The sequence below is a fragment of the Colletes gigas genome, unplaced genomic scaffold (genome assembly GCF_013123115.1).
Source record: "Colletes gigas isolate AHSC1104 unplaced genomic scaffold, ASM1312311v1 Colletes_gigas_Sc00013, whole genome shotgun sequence".
Lineage (NCBI taxonomy): Eukaryota > Metazoa > Arthropoda > Insecta > Hymenoptera > Colletidae > Colletes > Colletes gigas.
In genome coordinates this window covers 3,965,563-3,986,570 of record NW_025106642.1, presented here as the reverse complement: position 1 = coordinate 3,986,570, position 21,008 = coordinate 3,965,563, and the positions used below count along the sequence as shown (strand labels likewise).

Here is a 21,008-nt window from a genome sequence, read left to right as displayed (position 1 = left end):
CTCTCCTCGCCGCGCTTTATGTCACTCGTACGAGCTATTCATACGAGCGATACCTTGAATTTCGCGAACCAGGGGAGTGCAAATACATAGTTGCCGGGTAAAAACTCGGGGATGAGGACGCTGCCGCGCTTCATCGGCTGGAATGTGTTTGTACATCCCGATGATATTTGTCCGGCGCGAGATTCGCCTCCTCTCTGCTCGATGATCACTTTTTTTCATGATTTTTTCCCCACCCCAACTAGGCAAGAATTCGAGACGAATTGTTTTTCCACGCGATACAAGCCCGTTTCATAAATCCATCATCGATATCTACGATCTGGAAACTTGAAGCTTTATCCGCAAGCAGCGAATCGTATTGAAAGGGTGCAAAAATTTCGAATATATCCCAATTCTGCGAACGATATTGCGTTTTTGTTCTTTTATGTTGACATTCATGTAGTACTAGAAACGCTACATATTAAAGTATCTCCCTTTCAACGATCACTAAGGAGTGAAGGAAACCCCTTGACGTACGATTCAATATCAAGTAATTTTTTAAACGTACACTGTTTAATTTTGTTCGTTAGTACGTGGAATGGTCATGAGAAAAGTAGATTCGTTTTACGAATACCTCGTGAGTGTGAAAATGTGTTCATTTTAAAATACAGGACTTGACAGGTAGCCTAATGATTTGTGAAACTTGTGACGAGTCAGGTTCGTCATCGTACGACAAGGGGTTAATACGTCCACTAGCACACGTGACACATTTGTTACGCGTCAATTTTCATCACAGACCAACGTCGTATACGCGTAACAGCGATATGAACAAACTAAGTAGAAACATTCGACTATTGACCCATTATGTGGAATACTGTGTTTGGGATATACAAATGCATCATTGAAAGCATACGCCACATTCGATATGATTGCTATAAATATATAGCGTAGTCTGTAGTTTTTGACAAAGTCACAGCAGACTACAACTTCAGAAATTGAATAAAATATTATCGAAATTCGCGACGAGGCGAAATGATGTTGGGCCCCATGTTGCACCGGTGACTCGTGAAACGTTAAATGGAACCAGAATGAGAAGTCTTATCACACCCTGCATGCCCACCGGACTTAGTACCATCAGATTTCCATTTAATCCCGTTCCATGCAACACGAACTTTCTGCCACACGATTTCGAAATGTCGAAGAACTTTGAAAATTCATTAATGATTTCATCAGCTTGAGAAATAAGGGTTTCTTCCATCGCGGTGTTCATCTTTCACCGAAACGGTAGGGAAATAGAATCGATGGAAAGTATTATAAGATCATAACATACAAAATGGAGACACCGATATTATAATGAACTAAAAATAAAAATTGTCGTCCAACGAGCGAAGAAATTGATTTTCCATACTGTGTCGCAAATATTCTAATTTTGTACGAAATCAGCTACTTTCATATCATGCTTAACTCATATATGACACGTGAAATATCTTTTATGTTAAAACTCATGGTGATATAATGTTATTTCATGTATCAGTAGTGGAGATCTTTGCTAGATTGATTTAAATTAGTATTTCTTTAGTGATATTCCAATTATTCGTTGTTTTTCAGTCATTATTTATGTTTTAACTAAAGAAAATCAGTATATTTACCGAAAAAGTTTCGGTTAGATTTAGAAACTGTTGAATAATATTTCTTCGATAGATCTTTCAGTTCTGGGATACGCATCTATATTTATTCCGATTTCTCTAAATTTCTCAACCAAGAAAAACAGAAATTTTGTTGCATAAGGGTAGATAATGGCGGTCATAAGGAGCAAAGTGTTCGACGTGCGTTACGAAAAGTAGCACGTTTCATTTCTTTTGTGAAAAACAGCATGTTTCAATTTGCGAAGTAGACTTTATCGTTTCTTGCGAATGTTATGCATGTTTAGTCTTCTGCTACGAATGTTATTATATTACACTGATTCATCAGGAATAATAATACATTTTTCAAACAGAAATTAGATTTTTGTTATAGATATTTTGCATTAGATTAGATACTATGACCAGTTTGGGACTAAAATCTGTTTAAATAGGATTCGATCATTTACTCTCAATAAAATTAAACCATGTCATTCGCATTTTCGATAGAATTTGTATTAGTTAGGAAAGGATTGCGTATTCACATTCAATTTTAACGTCATTGAGATGAAAATAATTGTTAAAAATAGTTATCGATTCCGTTTTAATAAACTACATCAGTATTTGAAATTTTGCAAATTTCTTCTCTTCTAAATCATTGGCTAAGCGAAGAAAGCTCTTTCTGGTCAAAACATGTGGGGTCCTGATTAAAAACCGCTCCAGTAGACATATTTTACGTTTCAATATTAAAATTGAAATTCATCTTTAGAGCAACAATCTCTTTGTCCAGATCATTTCAATGTCTACAGGTTAAAAACAATTGTTTCACGTTGTCAGTGTCCCCCTTCTTCGTGGTATTACAATATTCTTAACCCTAAATTCTGAACGAGACTGAATTTTCTTCTAAATCCTTGAGAAGCTCTGAACTTCATATTGAATTTCGCCAGATCCTGTGTTATCCTAACAATTGGTCAAATTGTGTATTTACTTCTGATTACAACTATCATCATCGACTTGAATTCGTCTCCTCTTCCTTAGTTTCCTTCAAACGTACTGTCATTTCATAGATAGAGGATAAAATACTATTAATTCCATTCATGATCACTGATATTCGAGTGTTCTTGGGGGTAGATCTCATAACAAACTCAGTTGAAATTGCTTCTTTCTACTGTTTATGCATATTCATTTAGTACACTAAAAATGAATGATTATTACGTATTTGCAATGACAATCAGGTCGACTTGGGTCCAATCTTTGAATATCAATTTTACTTATTTTAAGCGACTGTGGAAACAAGATGTCGCGTTTACGATAATGGCAAACGGGGGATAGTTTTATTTCATTTCCGAGGAACAGAAGATTTCAGTTCTTTTTAACCGTCCAATTGACGGGAGAATTAGTCCCAGTGAGATTTATTACGAATTCGGTCGTGGTCGCGATGTATCCAACGTTGCGAGGCAAATCGTGGACGCGGAAACGGCCGTAGGATTTTCGGCGCGATCGATGTTGTTCCATCGGGGATCGGTGATCAGCAAATCGAGGGAAATTTATCGAAAGAAGGAAGAGCATTACGATGGACGCGACTCGAAATTTATAGGGTTTGGAATTACCATGAAAGCAACGTTAGCGGGGCGTTCGCCGCTGCGAGTTCCGTGTATCGCTGCTAGGAGAACGCCGTTACCAGGCGCACGGAGAGCGAGTCGGCCCGGTCGGAGAGGAGAGAGCGAGAGAGAGAACATCCCTTTCCCGAGCGATGCAGCCGAGCGTTTCACGCATGCATGGAAATCATTAAAATAAAATGGCCGATAACAAATGACTGTTGCAAAGAGGGGAGCCCTCCCGCTTGGTGGCCATCTTGGTTCACGTGACCGTCATCCGGGCAACCACGGGCACGCCACGCCCCTTTAATGATTTCTACCCCCTGGCGAATGTACAGAGCGTACGTACGTGCGAAATATCACGGGTGTGTGTGTGCATGTATCCCTCGCATACGCGGGGAGTACAGTCATCATCAGTAGTCTAGGCGAAATCACCCCGGTACATCCTCTTCAAAACCTAGCCACCATGGCAACGAGCATCCCCGTGCGTTCGAGGGGTCAAGTTTTCGTACAGTGCCCTCGAAAAATCGGCGAGAATCACTCCTCGTCGAGAATTTCTTCGATGAGAAACAATTCAACGATCGTGAGGGGGGTGCGGAAAGGATCGAAGCAGACGGACCACGCTTTTAAGCTAATTCGAAAAGTCGAAGCTCGATCCTTTGATCAAACAAAGCCACGAAATCTATGGAAGGGGATTCCATGCTGGCTCTAAAACTAAAATGATGGCTATTCGAACGATCATTATTCGTATTATTAGCAACACTTTCGCTACCACGAGCCATGCACGAGAAACAATCGCGATATTCTACCCTGCATTCGTGTAAGATAATGAAGCACGAACTATAGATCGGTGATACGTTATTCAAAATCTTCTATTGGTCTATTTAATGCATTGACACAGAGTTAAAAGCTTGTAACGCGTTCTACATAATCACCGCTCGTATAACGCGGCTCGTGGCAGACGGTTTTCCAACTGGTGATAGCGAACGTGTTAAGTAGGGTTGGGATCAAATCAAATATGTACTCATGAATTCGAATCATAGTCACTTCGTAGGGATTGAATATTAGTCGTTGGAATTTGTGTTTTATACGCCGTATCTACAAAATTCTCGTTCTAAGTGATTTGGTTTTGAGTCTCGGAACAATTCCCCACGAGTTTCTTCACTGGAATTCTATAAATATTTCTACAGAATGAATTCTGTATAATGATTGGAATTTTATTACACACGGAAATTGTGTTCGTTTTTACTTGTAAATGCTTTCGTTTCTCCAAGTGTTTATACAGGATTCGAATTTAGTTATTTAAAGTTAAGTTCACTCGTTATATGCTTGATTTTATTGATAGTGTTAAAATTAGCTGATATGATGACATATTGGTCACATAACTTGTATTGCTGAGTTATGTACGTCCATTCGGTGTTTTGCACGTAATATGATGAATCATTTTCTCATTAATATGGTGTTACCAACTGTATGGGGTAAGCATTGAAAAAAACAAGCAAAGAATTTTCTCAAAAACTAAAATGGATTACGTTTTTCTTAATTACTGAGTTGAGTATAGAATAAACTACTTCGAGTCTCAAACAATGATAAAGAAGGCAAGCATTAAACATATTCGTGGTAATTAATATCTCATATTCGAGGAGAAAACTAAGTTTTCTGTGTAATTTTAGAAATTGGAGATTTTGTTGAATTGTAATTGGTTTTATGTTAGTTTGCTTTTTAATATTAAGAATATGGAAGAAAATATCGCAGTCTGAGTATTTGCAAAGTGATCTTTGACCTAATATTATACATAGTAAAGTAAATGCACCAGCTTTGTGTTAGCTCGATTATTTCTTCAAATACAATCGAATTTTCACAACGATTCCTGAAATTATGAATTTCTATTTTGTAAACCTAATATTTCTAATAACTCAAGAAACAATGATCTGAATGGGCTCGATAAGCAATATTTCATATTAGGGACCATATACCTCTGATTCCATTTCGATTCCATAAAACGTGTTTTCTGTTCTTTAAATATTGTCTAACGTACAAAAAAATGGACAAAAGAAAACATGTCTAATGCAGTTCAAGTGATTGCATACAACAAAAATTGGATTTCTGAAGGCGGAAGAGATATACTCGGCTCCTGTAGCATCATTTCAATTTGTCATAATCCAAATCTTTCGTTCGATACCATAGTAAATAATTCTCTAGGAAGAAAGTGTTTTTCCCGATATGGGAAAAACATTCATAAATCATTGCATGGATATGGACAATCGTTATTATGGTCTGACGACTATGGACCTAAGAAGACTAGCTTACCAGTTCGTTTGGGCAAATAAGATAAAAAATTCATTCAACGATGAGAATGATCGCGCGGATAGGAAATTGTTTAAACGTTTTCCACGTAGAAATACCCAATTAGAGAACTCGAATTGAAGGATTCAATAACAAATTATGTTTTTTTTAAACAAAGAATTCCTTACATCATACTTTCCCTCTCTAGAAGTGTAAATTCATGTATAGTATTCCATATTACTAGCCCTATGAGCCCAACATGGAAAATGAGAAGTAAACGTTTCCTAAACTGTTATAATAATTTTAATTTTGGCTGTACCCAGTCAAAAGAGCATAAAATATTGAAGTTCTTATGAAAGTTCTGCAAGTGACAACACCTGTATAAGAAAAAGTGTTCCGTATCGGGGCAACCGACCCTACAATTCGTTTTCTAAGCTGCTCGATAAAACGGTGGCTCGCCGGGGAGAGCGCGCGCCTCGCTTTGAGTAACGCTGCTCGAAGGCATGCCTCTAAGTCGATGCCATTTCAGCCAGAGCAGCGAAATCGCGTCGAATAGCAAGGTCTAGCAATCTAGTTTCCCCCAGATATCTTCGTGGACGATGACGGACAAACGTGCCGAGAGTGTTTGAGAATCGTCGAGTGGCAGACGTTCGGACAGTCCGTGATCGATATTCTTGTAACTCGGGTTCGATCCGGTATCCCGGGCCCCGGACACGAATCGTGGCCGAATACGTCCTCGTCGAGGAGCCGACGATCGTAACGCGGTCGTCGTTCCGCGTGGAAAGATGTTTGGGAAGCTTCCCGGTCACGGTGATGGCAACAAACTCGTTGCGCCGGTTGGTTGGATAGTACGCGGGTGGAACATTATTCCGGGCATATGGTAACATCCTCCCTCTCTCTCACGCCTAACCTCCCGTACGGTTTCACCTGCCCTGTCCGAAACTCTTTATCGTTTTTTTTTTTTTATATATATATTCCTTTCGACCGATACCTTTTTTTCTCGGACCGCCCAGAGGGAGGCATGTCAGGTTCGCTGACCCCGAGGGCTCCTTTCCGTTAACCCTTTCTTCCCGACGGGGGCCGACGAACCCATTTTCACCGATTTCTTGTATCGCGGTTCTTTCCTCGGGTACGCGTCCTAAGTGCAGGCTGCCAGGATCATCGACTCCGGGCATTAATTAGCGAGAATTCAAGGAACGATACGGCCTCTCGTTCCCCCCCATTTTTTTTTCCTTCTTCCTCCCTTCGTGGTTCCGCGCGGAGCACAAGCTCTAATTTTCGGGACTCGGTCATTTTTCTGGCGGACTTAGCCGAGCATAATTTATTCCCGATGCCTGATGAGACCCATTGTTGCGGCGGTGTGGCTGCTCCTCGGCTATGAAGGGGGTGAAAACGAGCCGGGGGGGGGGTCGCGGGGGGAAGGGTTGGAGCGGAGAAAAACGGACGAGAAATTATGTAAGACACCGGAAGGAAGGAGTGTACACGGCACGCCGACCCCTTGTTCTGGCACATCCGTCCGAGTGGTAACGATCGTTCCCTTGGATGCAGGACAAGATCTGGAACCCTTTCTCCCCGACGAGGACGACGACGACGACGATTCTCGCCACTTAACGGGCATTTCGTCGCGACCTTTTTTTTCTTCCCTTCTCTGGCCACTGTCGTCGTCTCCGTGGAAGAACCAGCGGACTCCGAGTCATTAGGTAGATGGGGGGTAAAAAGGGGTAAAAATTAATGTCTCAGAACGAACGTTCGGCCTGTCGAGTGGCCGGAGCCAAGTTCTGATGGCCCTCGTGTCTTTACGATTTTTCATTGCGAGCCATTTGTTCAAGATTTCGAAAGCACGACCCTCTCGTCTCGCGAACCGCTTCGAGGATCCCGGTTCCACGGAAAACTCAGCCCGAGGATGGACGCGGGAACAGATTTAAAAATACACGAAACATGTTTCAGGACGCGAATCAGGTCACTGGGTGGATAATGAGCCATCAGGGTGAAAGACAAACGAGATCTGTCATCTGCTATTGACAGGACCCGGGAGTTCCATTCAATTCAGCCGACGAGCTCGTTTTCGGTTTGCTGGCGCTCAAAGAAACTCCCGATCGAGCCTTTCTTTCAGCGTAGTTCGAGGTGTAAGCACGAAGGGTTGTAAGTTTGCCAAGAGTGGAAGCGACAGGTTTCCATCGACTACTTTTATTCTTGGTATCTTTGGCTAAGCCCTACACCCTCGCGTTTGCGTCCTCGAGATTCTCACTTCTTTCTTTCGTTTCAACTACGTTTCTATAATTGGAGTCTAGAGATGCAGGTCGTTACAGAATCGCTGTTACTGGAAGTCTGTAACGTTCTTTCGGGTAGGAAATAAAGGAATAATTTTCCAATTAGCTTGTAATGGAATGTCATAAAACGGACTGCTGTGAGGACTTCTCTTTCGACGATGATTTATATTTGTGTTTAAATTGAAATTCGAAGAAAACGGAGCCATTATATTACTTTACTTTCCGATTTTTAATTACACAGTGGCTGTTTCTCGCGATTCTAACAATCTAGGAGTCGGAATACATCATATTATAAACAGAGAATGATTAAAATCATTGTTAGGTATAGGTAAAATGGACTGAACGGATTTAAACATATAATAGAAGAATTACATTCACAATTAGCATTCAAGGTTTTGAAAAAAACGTGTGATATATCGTGTAATAATAATTTCTTATCACATTCTATATTTTGCAAGAACCAGTGTACGGACCAAAATGGCGGACGATTTTCAATCTTTTTCCAACTACGGGATATTATTGTGTCTAATAGAATCACTTTTACGTAGTTTAAGTAGTATTTTGCGGTTGTCACTCCTTGACTATATCAGAATAATTTTAGATACAAATATTTGGATATAAATACTGCTCAATGATGTAATATAGCCAGCATGGTCTTCCACATTGTTATATAAGCCTTCCACATTTATTGTATTAATCGAAGATGTGTACCCTCTTTATATAATGACAGCAGTTACGGTTTCGCCAGAAATAGAATGAAGTAACTTGACGTAATTTTATTTTCGTTTTTATCTCCGATGTTGGTCCTGTCTAACATCGCCAATGAACGTAACTTGTTCAAACACTTATTCTTGAAACGTACAGAAACAAAAACGAAACGCTAGAGAAAAAATTAACACGGAAACGTAAATACAGTTTGTGGATATCCGTACTAAAAAATAAGTATACAAAACTGCTTCTTTCAGTTGTAAGTCTCCAAATTCCGAAGAAGACCAACACTCATTAACGAAATAAAATTTAAATTATTGTTCTCATTAGCAAATTAAAAAATTCACATCTTGAATTAACACACTCACCGGAGTAATAATTATGTCATTTTACTCATAAGCAAATTACGTGCTCCCATTATGTTTGATGCTACGCAGAGTATCATTGTACTTATTTTAAAACTCTTTTGCCCTAATTTTTCATTTTTCTCGATAAACCAAAAATTCTTTACAGTTGAAAAAGTTATGCGCTATAGAAGCGTAGAAGAAAATTTGCGTTACTTATGGGATGACCTGATAAGTGGTCACAAGTCTTTAAGCCTGTTCCCCGGCACGAGGTATAGTTACTCGTGTGTGTGTGTTCACGAATGAGTATGTGTGGAGAATATAACTCGAGCAGTGCACACAAGGCTGCGCCCAAAGTTTCTAACGTAAGACGCCGTGGCTGTTCCCGTATGCCGTATGGCGTTCTGCGTTGCCTCCCACACATGCCGTGTAGAAAGTTTACTAGATGGAAATCTATATCTTATTTTACGGCCGGCCGTGCTCAATATTCTTGACCCGCCGGCCCGACTGCCCGATATAAATGGTCCGCGTAAATCTTCTCTCTCTCCTCTCGAATCCTTCCACCACCGGAGAAAATTTGAAAAGAGTACCATTTAATTCCCCGGAACGATAGAAAGTATCCTTAACGATCGTTAGATCATTTTTCCACGAGCTGTACCTTGTAACATTTTACACGACACGCGTTCCATTCCATTTTCTTCAATTTCAATTTCAATTTCATGGAAAAGCTAGAAATATTTGGGCTCAAACCCGTGAGAGGATAAACCGTGTTTTTCTTGGGGTTAAAACTTGCAAAATTTCTATCAAATTTTTTATTCTCGAGGACACTTTAAGTCAGTAGCGTGTAACTAATAATTAGACTGCAAATTCACATTTTTATTAATAAAATTAATGAAACGGAAGCTTCGCAGAGGGCTGTCTCAACCCCTAGATATAATAATTCGTATCTTACTTTAAGTATTTCTTATATTTTTATAATTATTTTGTAATTAATAATAATAATTATTGAAAGATTGTTATTCACCAGATAAAGTTACACTTGTGTTCTATAACACTTCTAAGAAAAAGAAACTATCTGGTGAATGGAGAATTCTAAATTTTAGTTACTATTGCGAAAACACGACGATCCAATCTCTAGTTTATTAATCGTGTCTTGAACGCCATCTTTGCAAGAACAGAGCAAAGTGCCAATAGCCAGGCAATAAACAAACAATTCTTAATTCCTTGTGAATATACTGGTACATAGATAAAGAAAATTGGTATTAAAATAATTGCATATTGAGGTTATTCCTATTGACTTCAACAGAACGAAGAAACGATGAAACTATTGTCAAAGTACATTTATGCTTTTGAATATAAGAGATTTGGAAATATAATTATGCATTCGAAACGTGTTTATTTTGTCTTAAATAATCTGTTAGGCTTCTTTAGAACAGTTTTAAAATGTTTACCATTAGGAGATTATAGCAAAGTTCGGCTCAAGTATTCTAGGCTGAGGAGGCCCAAATTGTTAATGGCGCCTAAATCAGAATTTATTAGACACAATTACTGATAAATAACTGATTTGCAACGAATCGATAAAGGCGTTTTGTAGACATATACAAGCTTTTAAAATGCATTTCAGAGAGGCTTATTAATTTATTTAATTCTTATTTTAAAATTTATTTATTTAAAAATCGTGTTGTTTGTACGTATGTGTGTACGTAAAAGACAGTACCTTTACCCTTTTCAGTAATAACTATCGAGAACTTGTGTACTTCAGACGAACTCGATATGAAGCTTCAGAAAATTGAGTTAAATCGTTAAAAAATTGTTAGACAATAATTCGCGAATAATTTCTCGATAGATGCCTCGAGAAAGTTGAAAACTCGTAATCTGGTGTTTTCTATTTCGGCCTGGAAATGGTTTCCAGAAGAAATCGAGCTCCATCTGCCCACAAGACCGGTTGTTAGGAAATCGTCGTGCGCGAATAATTAAAACCCGATAGGAAAAAATGATAATTTAACGGCGACCTAGAAGAAATTAGTATATACGCGAAATAATTGCATTCACGGAGAAGGAGCACGAAGTATCCTTAACCTACAGACCGGTTCTACGGCCGAAGCGTGATCGTGCAGTCCTCGTCGAAGATCGTACCTGATTTTGTGCAAAAAGTCGCTTGCTTTCGTGCCAGCTTAGAAAGTCAATCTAGATTTTGTAGACCGTTTACTGCATGCGAGTATACATTAGATAGAGAACTGGTATGAAGCGAGATTACAGCCTTCTGGCGCTACGCTTACACGTATCGCGCGTGTATCTTGTCCTTACGAGCGAAATATTTTTTCCATCTTGAAGCTCGTTCGCGTATTTTTAGCAAATATTTTTCCCCATATTTGAACACTCTTTTCCCCGTGCAACTTTATATACGAGAAAATAAAAATCGAATATAAGTCAAGTGAAAAATAAGATTCTTTACTGGGTAACTGGAACGTTTTTCGTTCGTTTATTTCCATCTCGAGGGGGTCAGAGAGAGAGAGACAAGGTCGGGCATCTTTCCACGCCCGCGAGAAAGTTAGGCAGCCACGTTTCCGACCCCGTAGGGCCACGAAAGTAAGTCAGTAATGCGAAAGGGTGAAGGCTCGTTGATTTTATGGGCCGAAAGAGTCGCGTCTCTTTAAGAATTTTCAAACGCCTGTTCCGCCCCTCTCAGCGAACAGACGCGCTAGATCCTCGTTCGTTTAAATAATAACGTCGATCCGTTTGCGCCGCGGGTTCGATTAAGCGCCCGTTGAATCAATGAAAAGCCACACGTCGATTTTCATTTTTTCCAAGCTCGAGGAACACTTATTTCCTCGCGACTGCATCTCGGATTCTATTCTATATCAGTAACGCGCGATAAGATAACTCGTAGAAAAAATCACTCTCATGGCAACAATCTCAGAACGCGTTGCAGTTTTACGCGCTTTTGAAAAACTAGCAAGCGCGATGAATATTATTGAAAGAATATTACCCGTTGCCCCGGAGAACCGTGTGGTCCCCCCTTCATTATTTTTTCCGTCGAACCAACTTAACAGATATCAAATTTTTTCTAAATATTTTAAACATTTTTTAAACTATACGAAAATTAAAGGAAATACGAACAAATATATAACTATGTACTATACATAGTGTATATTTCGTTACGTATTTGACTATCCATAAATCCGTAAATTTCGAATTATTATTAGTTATAAAATACTGTAATTTATTTTTCTCCTTTATGATTACGAACATAGAAATCTTACAATTTGAATACTTTTGTTTTCGTTTGTATGCCACTAGGGAGAATTTCAGAGTGTTTTTGCAAATTAGTAATCTTTTTCAGAAAAGAGATCAGACTTCGTTATCTACATATTCGAAGAAGTTTTGAAACAATAGTTCACAAACAATCTGTTTATAAGCGCCATTTAGATTTATTAAAATTTACCTTTCAAGTTTAAATTTTTTCCATCCTCTCGTAGTAACAAAAACGTTAATATTATTTTAATTTGTATCATAGAAGGGGAGAACCATCTCGTGGCTCCCAGTGAGTTTTAACGAGGTAATAATTTGGTCTTTTAACGAGGAATCCGTTACCCATCTCGATCAATTAAAAATTCGATCAGAATAGACGTGCACGCTCCTTGCGCGGATCTATGAACAAGGTTTCGAGCAAACATCGCGGAAAGAGAGATTGCTTATCTGGGATCACGAACGTACACAGCGACAATGGCGCGCGCGATCGTCGAAAGGTGACCTTAAAAAAATGACGTAGCGTTTTCGCTGTCGAACGTACAGTTCGCCGGAACCGACCTTTCGCGTTGCTCATCAATCGAGTCCACCCCGAGAGGAGGAGAAAAAACGGTAGAAAAAGGTCGACAATCGGGCCGCATTGTCCAGGGTTGCGTTCGACAAGACGCGAGAGGGTGGCCGTAAAAAAAGCTGTAATGAAAGAAGAGTAGGTCGAGGAGTAAAAAAAAGAGCGTAGGCGTATCGTGGAACCATCCCCCGAAAGTGCGTAGCGCGTAGAAACGGGGACCCTATTCAAATTGACCCTCACGGAAAAAATGCATCGCCGCGGAAGGGTTCGACGAAAATTAGAATAGACTAGCCGTCGGCCTATGCATATGCGCCATGACTGCGTAAAATTTTCTGACGGGCCATACGGTATCTTCGACTTTTAATTATCCTTACCTTTTACCTTTTAACGGTTTAATTGCCTTTCTCCTCGCTATCGAATACGATTTTCTGACTGTTACGCGTCGCGTCTCTCGATCCGCGCGATCCTCTCGCTCGATTCGAGGATACCGTGTTCTTGCCGTCGCTTTTTCACGGCTAATTCGGTTAACTCTTTCGCTAATCACGTGTTAAATTCAGCACATTCAATTTTATACGTCTCGGAACCGAGTCGCGGGCAATTCGACCAGTTATTTCGCGTTTTCCAACATTTCTGAAATATTATTTCGAACAGGGAATAGTAAAGTTTGTTTTAATTTTATATCGTGCGTGTGAACTATGAAGATAAAATATTTTATTCGTTGCAACGAGTTTACGAAATGAACCTTTTATTTGGGGAATATTGAGAATGGTGGATTTTCTAATATTTTATTTATTTTCTATTGATATCAAGCTTGAAAACTTGGTTTCTGTTATCTGCACGATTCTGCAGAGTATGTAAACGATACAATCGCGACTGTTAGTCATCCAACAAGTATATTGCAATGGAGTCCTAAAAACTTAAGCGAAGATAGACGTATCTACATATACATATAAAAGAAATAGTATTAAGTGCTTTGAAATAGATAGCAACTCCAGACTTACGAGCTCGATTAAATCATTTTTTTTTTTTTAAGAGCATAAAACAGAAATAGTCGACTCTTTTCGTGGAAAAATCCACGAGAAATAATAACAGAACTACTGCAATATGTAGACGACAATATTTCGTGAATTTATAGTATTACAATATACAAAAACATATAAAATAATTATTTTTTATGATGTCTGTCCTGATCGAAAATCTGGTTAGTTTCACAGGATCGAGTCTGTGCTGTGTTCACGAAGGACTATAGCCTAAGTCATGAAAATATAGGGCGATGCAGTTTGTTGAGAATAATCCTATCTAAACTAAGAATTTTACTTTGTCAAATGTTACACGTGTAATTAGAGATGGTTTCATATAATCAATTATTAAAAAATATAATATTATTTTACAAATAAAGTAAAGTCTTGATGGAGTTGATCAATTGAACAATTTGACACAATTCAATGTGTTTCTATATTAAAAGTCAAACTTTCATCATAAAATTGCAAAATTATAAACAAAAGATGTTCTTGTAGTTAATGTAGTTTTTTCGAACTCGTTGCGTTTAATTTTATCAAATTTTATTAATATTATAATCGTTCATACCTTAATGACGATGTATATTCTGTCGTCGATTAAAGTACATAGTTAGAGTAAAGAAATTTGACTTTGAATTTTTAGATTTTGCCACAGATTATATTAACGAGTCACCACTATTTCAAATGTACAGATTCATTGCTAAATCATACGACAAATGTACTTTAAATTTTGATAACGGTTTTAAATACGAATAGTCGCAGGTTAGAAATTTCATTGTGCAAATCGAATCGCGCAATTACGATTTTCACGGCTGCGGATTGTCCTTCAACATTTTATCAGTAGTTGCACAAATGCTATCAAACAGGAGGACTTTATCTTATTTCTGTTAGAAACATTCAAATATTTAGATTGCGATCCGTCTTATGCGCATTCAAAAATATTCGACAACATCGAATAAATCAGAAAAATGAATTTTTTAAACGAGAGCTGAAGTAGTTTACGCCCGCGAATAAAATTAACCCCCGTAATTATGATTTTTATTATTAATCGTTGTCTAGCCGTCGTTGAGACTGGACATTTTCGCTCTCCGATTTTAGGTTCTCCCCGCGGTGCAAATAATATAATATTTATCCATAATCCAGCAAATATAACGCTATATTTAGAAAAGTGTACGCGTATAGATGTTACTTTAAAGTTAGATTTTATCAGAGCTCAAAATTACTGTATATTGAGAAAAATACTTTTCTTTAGATACCAAATTTAATATTATAATTTCGACAACATAATTATAGTTAACATTTTGCCTTTTTAATTATTATTTTTATAGTATAAAATTAGTAACAATTATAACGCTATATTTACACAGGAGTTTAGGTTCTTCCAATTCAATTTTCTTCTTGCTTTCACATGCTTTGATCTCAGTGGAATGTTTAAATAGTTCAACAAAGTGTTTCGAACGAGTCAAACTGTTTTAACCCCTTAATGCTCATATTTTTCGTGTCAACCAACAATGATCGGTTTTCTTTATTGGATTTCTTTCTAAAAATACGGTTTTTGTTAATTACAATGTTGCATCTATAATTTGAAGGAAAACAAATATTATCATCCCTTAAACCGTTGGATTAAACAAATATTATTTTTCAAAGCAGTCAGACTCGGGCATGAACGTTAAGGGGTTAAGAAGATTCAATTTACTCATTAAAAAATTGCTAGTATTTCATCGCCTGTTCCAACGACACATTGCATAAATGTGTTAGATTCCGGATAAACGCGATCGAGACCGACGAGCTCCCGGGGCGTATCGGCAACCAAAATCGTTCCCAACGACGGAAACAGAATCGCATCGATTTTAATATAGGAGTAATTTACTATAGCGGCGAGTATACTAATATTAGGATTACTATCGCCCGTTAAAATATTTACGATGCGAGGTGCGGGTAAATTGGTTAGCTCATATTACGTGAATTAATTAAGCAACGCTGCTGAAAGGTAACGCGTACGATCCGATCGATCGTCGAACGGGGAAAAATAATCGACGAAATACGTTCGCGATCGAGTCATTTAGAGAACGATTCGTGAAGAAAAAAGAAACGAACGAATATTAATCAGCTCCGTTTTCCCCCCACCCACTTGGAACGAGTTTTTACAGACGCGTAAAGCACCGGTCGCTTTTGTTTAATCTTTCATTCCGTGTCATTTGTGATAAAGGACGGGGCGCCGGTTCTTTCCGCGTTGCGTTGCTTTGATTTTTCTCGAGACGTCTGGCGAGACATTCCGTCGCATAAATTCTTAACTGGGTGAAATTAGCGAATTAAAAGTAGGGGGGGGGGTGGGAGGGAAAAAGCACGGGGACGGCGAAAGAAACGACGGGAGGATTGGTTCGCTGCCCGAGGAGACTTCACGGTCCTGTCAGGAGGTCACCGCTGACTGGCAAAGGGAACCGGAAACGATGTCGGGGCGGCGAGGAACGGGGGGTGGATGGTGGAAACGAAAACGGAGGCTCTGAATTCGAGACTTCCACGGGCTTTTTTAGAGGGGCGGCTCGTAAATAGGAATATGCAAGCTGGTCCACGAAAAGCGTCGCCCGATGACTGGGAGCCACCTTCCCTCAAAGGGGACGACTTAATTTTTATTCATGCGCCGACGATACGGCAATTTTTCGCAGTCTTAACCGGGCTTTGAAATTGTCCGGTCAATTTCGCCCCCGTAGGACGTGCTCCTTTTTTCAAACGCGAAGCGTCGCCGCGAAAGGGGTGACTTCGCGCCAACCGCGTCCTCCTCCGTGTCGTTTGTATCGATATTAATGGACTCGTCTCGCGGTGTTCTCCTTTTAACGAGTACGTCGTTATCGTTTTATCGAGCTTTTATACGGGATCGGTGCTCCCCTTAATCGACCGTTCGTTTCGCGAATGTGACATAATTTCATTCCTCGCGAAGTTTGATTAACCCTTTCCCTGGTAATCGGCTGTTCAGATATTTATATATTTTAATAATTTTTTGTGTTTTTGTTCCTCATTATTTGGATATTTTTACATCGGTTTGCATGTCAAGAGAAAAAATGAAGGCTAATAATTTTAAATAAATGAGCTTCACATATAATTACACAGGGTGTATTTAATTGAAAAGCTATTTAATTTTTGTAACATTTATCGAAGACAAGGATTAATTTTGTAATTATAATGCACTTATACAGGGTGTTCGGCCACCGCTGGGAGATTCCAGAGGCAAAAATAAGACAAAAATCAAGGATACTGATTTGTTGATTGAGGCTTCGTTAAAAAGTTATAGAAAAATTTCCAGTTACACGGTATATTTTCGGTAAAGAATTTTTCTCTCGAAAGTACGTAGAATTTCGGGGTATGTGTGTTCATAAAAAATGATTGCAATTGACCCAAGAATTCTTTTCTATTTCGTCTTTTCGCCTTCGTTTCAAAAATCAATAGTATTTCAACAAGAATGATACGATATTACGAGAAAATCACTTGAAAGCGTGGCTAAATTAATTCAGGCAAATCCAGCGAGTACATCGACGAGAGAAATATGTAAATATTGTTTTATTGTCTGGTAAACATTTTATATTCCCATTATCCTGTAAAACATTGAATCAGATCATTTTTCCACACTTGCGTATAGTTACTGTTTCAAGATTTTTGACGATTTACAATTTCTTGTGTTTTTACATAGTCTGAAAGACGCCTATTGTCGCTTAAATAACTATTAATAATTTGAGTGTGTAAGTCAATAACCACTGTTCCTCAAATCTATAAAGATAGGCAATTGTACAAATGGCTTAGAATTTTAAAGGAGCAATTAGACAAACTGCTGCAGAAGCAGGTGTTACAACTCGTATTAGGAATGTTAAACGTATTCTACAAGAAGCGAAAATATTAAGAGGAAGAAATTGAAGTCAAAGGCAATGTTTGCAATTTGCTCGTGAGCATGTTCAATGGAAATAAAAGGTGCAGAAATGTCATCTTTGCAGATGTAAAAAAGGTCAACTATGGGCCTGACGGATGGAATTATTACTTCCATGACTTAAGAAAAGGACAATTGTTCTAAAGTCGACAAACAGGCCGAGAAAGTGTAATTATACCGTGGAAGAACGGAAACAATCTTTGTTAGTTATTGCATGCACAGTAAAAAGTGCATTTCATCGATCGACGGATAATGTCGAAGGTCGCGAAACCCTATTTCTTTGAATAAAAAGTATCCGCCAGCGGGGAAAAGTTTCACAAGAAACCTTAAAAATAGCTAGATGAAAGTCGAAACTGAGATGGATCGATGAAATATTAAATAATAATATATCTTTTTTGACAATTTCTTCTGGAAAATAGTCTAGTCGTAACAGTTAAAAATAGTAGTTACATTCCTAAAAATATGTGCATCGAATAGGGTGAGCAAAAGATAAATTATTTTAGCGGACCCATAAGACTGAGAACGATAATTCAGTTTTGACTTCGTTAAACTTTCAGTTGGAATTAGTAAACGATGGGAAATGATAGTGAAAACCTCTAGTCAACAACGTTACATCACGAAGTGTCGTTCGTTAGCCCCTTAAAGCTCATGCTCGAATCTGACTGCTTTAAAAAATGATATTTGTTTAATCCAACGATTCAATGCATGACGGTATTTGTTTTCCTTCAAATTATATGTTAAATACAACAAGTCTAATAAAGAAAACTGATTAACCCGAAAAATAGGAGCGTTAAGGGGTCAGAGAAGTTTGAGAGACACTGGTGGCATCGAATCGATCGCGTTCGGTGAAAAAAATCGGAAATCCTCGGCGCGCGAAGACCGGAATCGCCGGGCGCTCCCAAAAGCTAACGCCACCGCGGGTAACGATCAGGAAAACCGATTAATTTCGCGCGCATAGGGTGACCGATCATTAGATTTCGCCCCCATGAAAATTGAGTTTTCCTCGTTGCCAAAGGGGTAATCTTTGGTAGCCTCTGGCCCATTGCGTACGAACAACTCTGTCGTCTATCCGGCCAACACGGTCTCGAATGCGTGCAGCTATTTATTAGGCTGCTGCGCGTCCACGTACGCGTGCGTGTGTGTGTGTCGGATGCAACGCCTGGTGCCACTGGTGGTAGTGTGCGCGGACGACGGTGGCGGCGCGTAACTTCGGTTCCATTATTGAGCGATCGGGCGATCGAAAAATTCCCGCGCTTTTTCGCGCGCGACCCCCCGTGGTGGGGCGAGCCGAGTTCCCATTGGCCGTGCGCCCAGTCACCCTCGCACGCTCGCCGCTCTGGTGGGGAGGATGGACTGTACACCCTTGGCAGGTATTTGTCTAGGCTGCAGCTATTGACCAGCTATCGATATCGTGGACACTCACCGATATTATATTCGCCATCCTTCGTTTCTGCCACCCTCGCCTGCATTTCCCACTCCCATTACTGTCACCCCCCACCCCTCTGCTCCCTAACCACCCCGTCGTTTCTCGTTTTGCCTGGTAGCAGCGCGAGTTCCATCGAATTTCGGTTAATGAATTATATGCGTATACGTTGCAAATTTTATAGGCGTGTGAATATACGCGTACATATTTATACGCGTCCGTGTATACGTATTATATATATATATACATATTTATATCTATATATTCCCCATATCCCGTCGAGGGAAATTGTTGTAACCCGAGCGTGCTGTGCTATTGCCGCGAGGAGAGAGGGGGGGGTGGCGCTCGTACGCGCGACGGTGCACGGCAGTAAATTCCCGCCGTTTTTTGACTTCGATCGGCCAATCGCGGCGCGGCAACGAGATCTCGCACCGAAACGAGAAATCAATATGGCATGCAAATGCTCCGCGGAAGCGGGTATCATTTGGGAAAACAACGGCCGCACGGGAATTCGAAAGGAATTTCGGTCGCGAGCTCGCCGATTTTTGAGTCGCCGTAGACCGGTATGCGACCCCGTGGAACGAACCGACGTTCGAAAATGAGGAATTTTGGCCAGCACGCCGAAACGTGGAATCCCGAATCGGTGCTATTTTTTCCGTACCGACGAATTATGACGGCGCACGTGCGCGAGCCGACCGAATCGTCGCGTATTTTTTTCGTCCGGCCGCGAGAACCCCCGTAACGGCGTTTAAAACGTTTCATCGATAAACCACGCGTGCGATAGATGCGCGTACACCGACGTTAGGCTGAAGTACCAACCGCGGCAGAGCAGACCAGGGAACCCGGTACGTGGGAAGGGTGATTATTAATGTAAGGGGTGGCTGAGCAGTAGTTACTTGCTTGTTGGTAGCCATCGAGAAAGACCAAGGGGTTGAAACGACCCTGGCGAAATCAATGTTGGCCTTTTTTTTTTTTCTTCTTCTCCCGTCGAGCGCGGACGCAACGAACGCGCTAGGTGAACTCTCCCGATCGTACGCCCTCCGGAGAATTCATTTTCCCCGTGGATGATTTCAAAGGAATGTTTTCTTGAGGATATCCGTGCGTTATCCTTTTGCGATTGAGATAGCCGGTCTTCGATTAAATAGCTCGCATACCGACGAGGTTTACGGTTTTTCTCTCTATTCTTTTTCTCGTCCGGAAGCAGATATCGAGACTTTTCCAAGGGTCCGGGAGTCGTACGCGGCCGCTGACCGTATCGCTCTTCTCGAGGCTAATACCTTCCGATTGACTACGCTTATCCCTTAATGAAATTCTTTCTACCCGGGCGCGACCCGTTCGCCGGCTGGCTTTTACCGTCGAATTTTCTCATTATTACCGATCTCCCCCCCTCCCGTTCGTGTTCCTCGCCTCACGATCGTTGCTATTCTTGGTCGAACCGGCGCGGGGCTCGGTTCGATCGGTTCGGGGCCCCGCGTAAATCGAAACTTGTCCGGGAGATACCGTGTACTCGCGGGGATACCGTGGTCGACAACGTGTTCAGTCAACGGTGTCTTGGAAATCACGGCGCTGGCCGAGGCGCATTGAGCAATCTCGCGGCGTGCTGCATTAAAATTAGCCACAATCGGAACGCACGATCGCTCGCGCAGATTATAATAGTATATTAATTTATTGATTATCGGCTGGCTGCGATGCAATGAGGTATTCATAGAATTTACTATCAGTCCCGGGGATACTGAATGCATGCATTAAGCTCGGTACCGGACGCGACGATTTCGTCGCGACGGAGATCTACCAACGATTTTACGCCGCGGGGCAACCTTTTCGCGAATAACTTCGAACGTTCCTACTCGATGTTTCACACATCAAACTGCAGAATTCTCTAACCTCTTCGGGGACCAAATTACTTTCGTTCTTGATAAACAAATATGCAAATTGATATTAACCCACGACGGTCGTCAATCTTGCGACGATGCTGCCCGTATCGTGTCATTGGAAAATTTAACTATAAACATTCATTCGTGACTCTAGTGGT

The 21,008-nt window shown here is 40.2% G+C and overlaps 1 protein-coding gene across 1 annotated transcript in view; it reads right to left on the bottom strand.

Moving 5' to 3' along the window:
- LOC122399432 (zinc finger protein 853) overlaps window positions 1–21,008 on the bottom strand; it is a 116,481-nt gene that overhangs the window by 47,798 nt on the left and 47,675 nt on the right. The window lies entirely within an intron of this gene.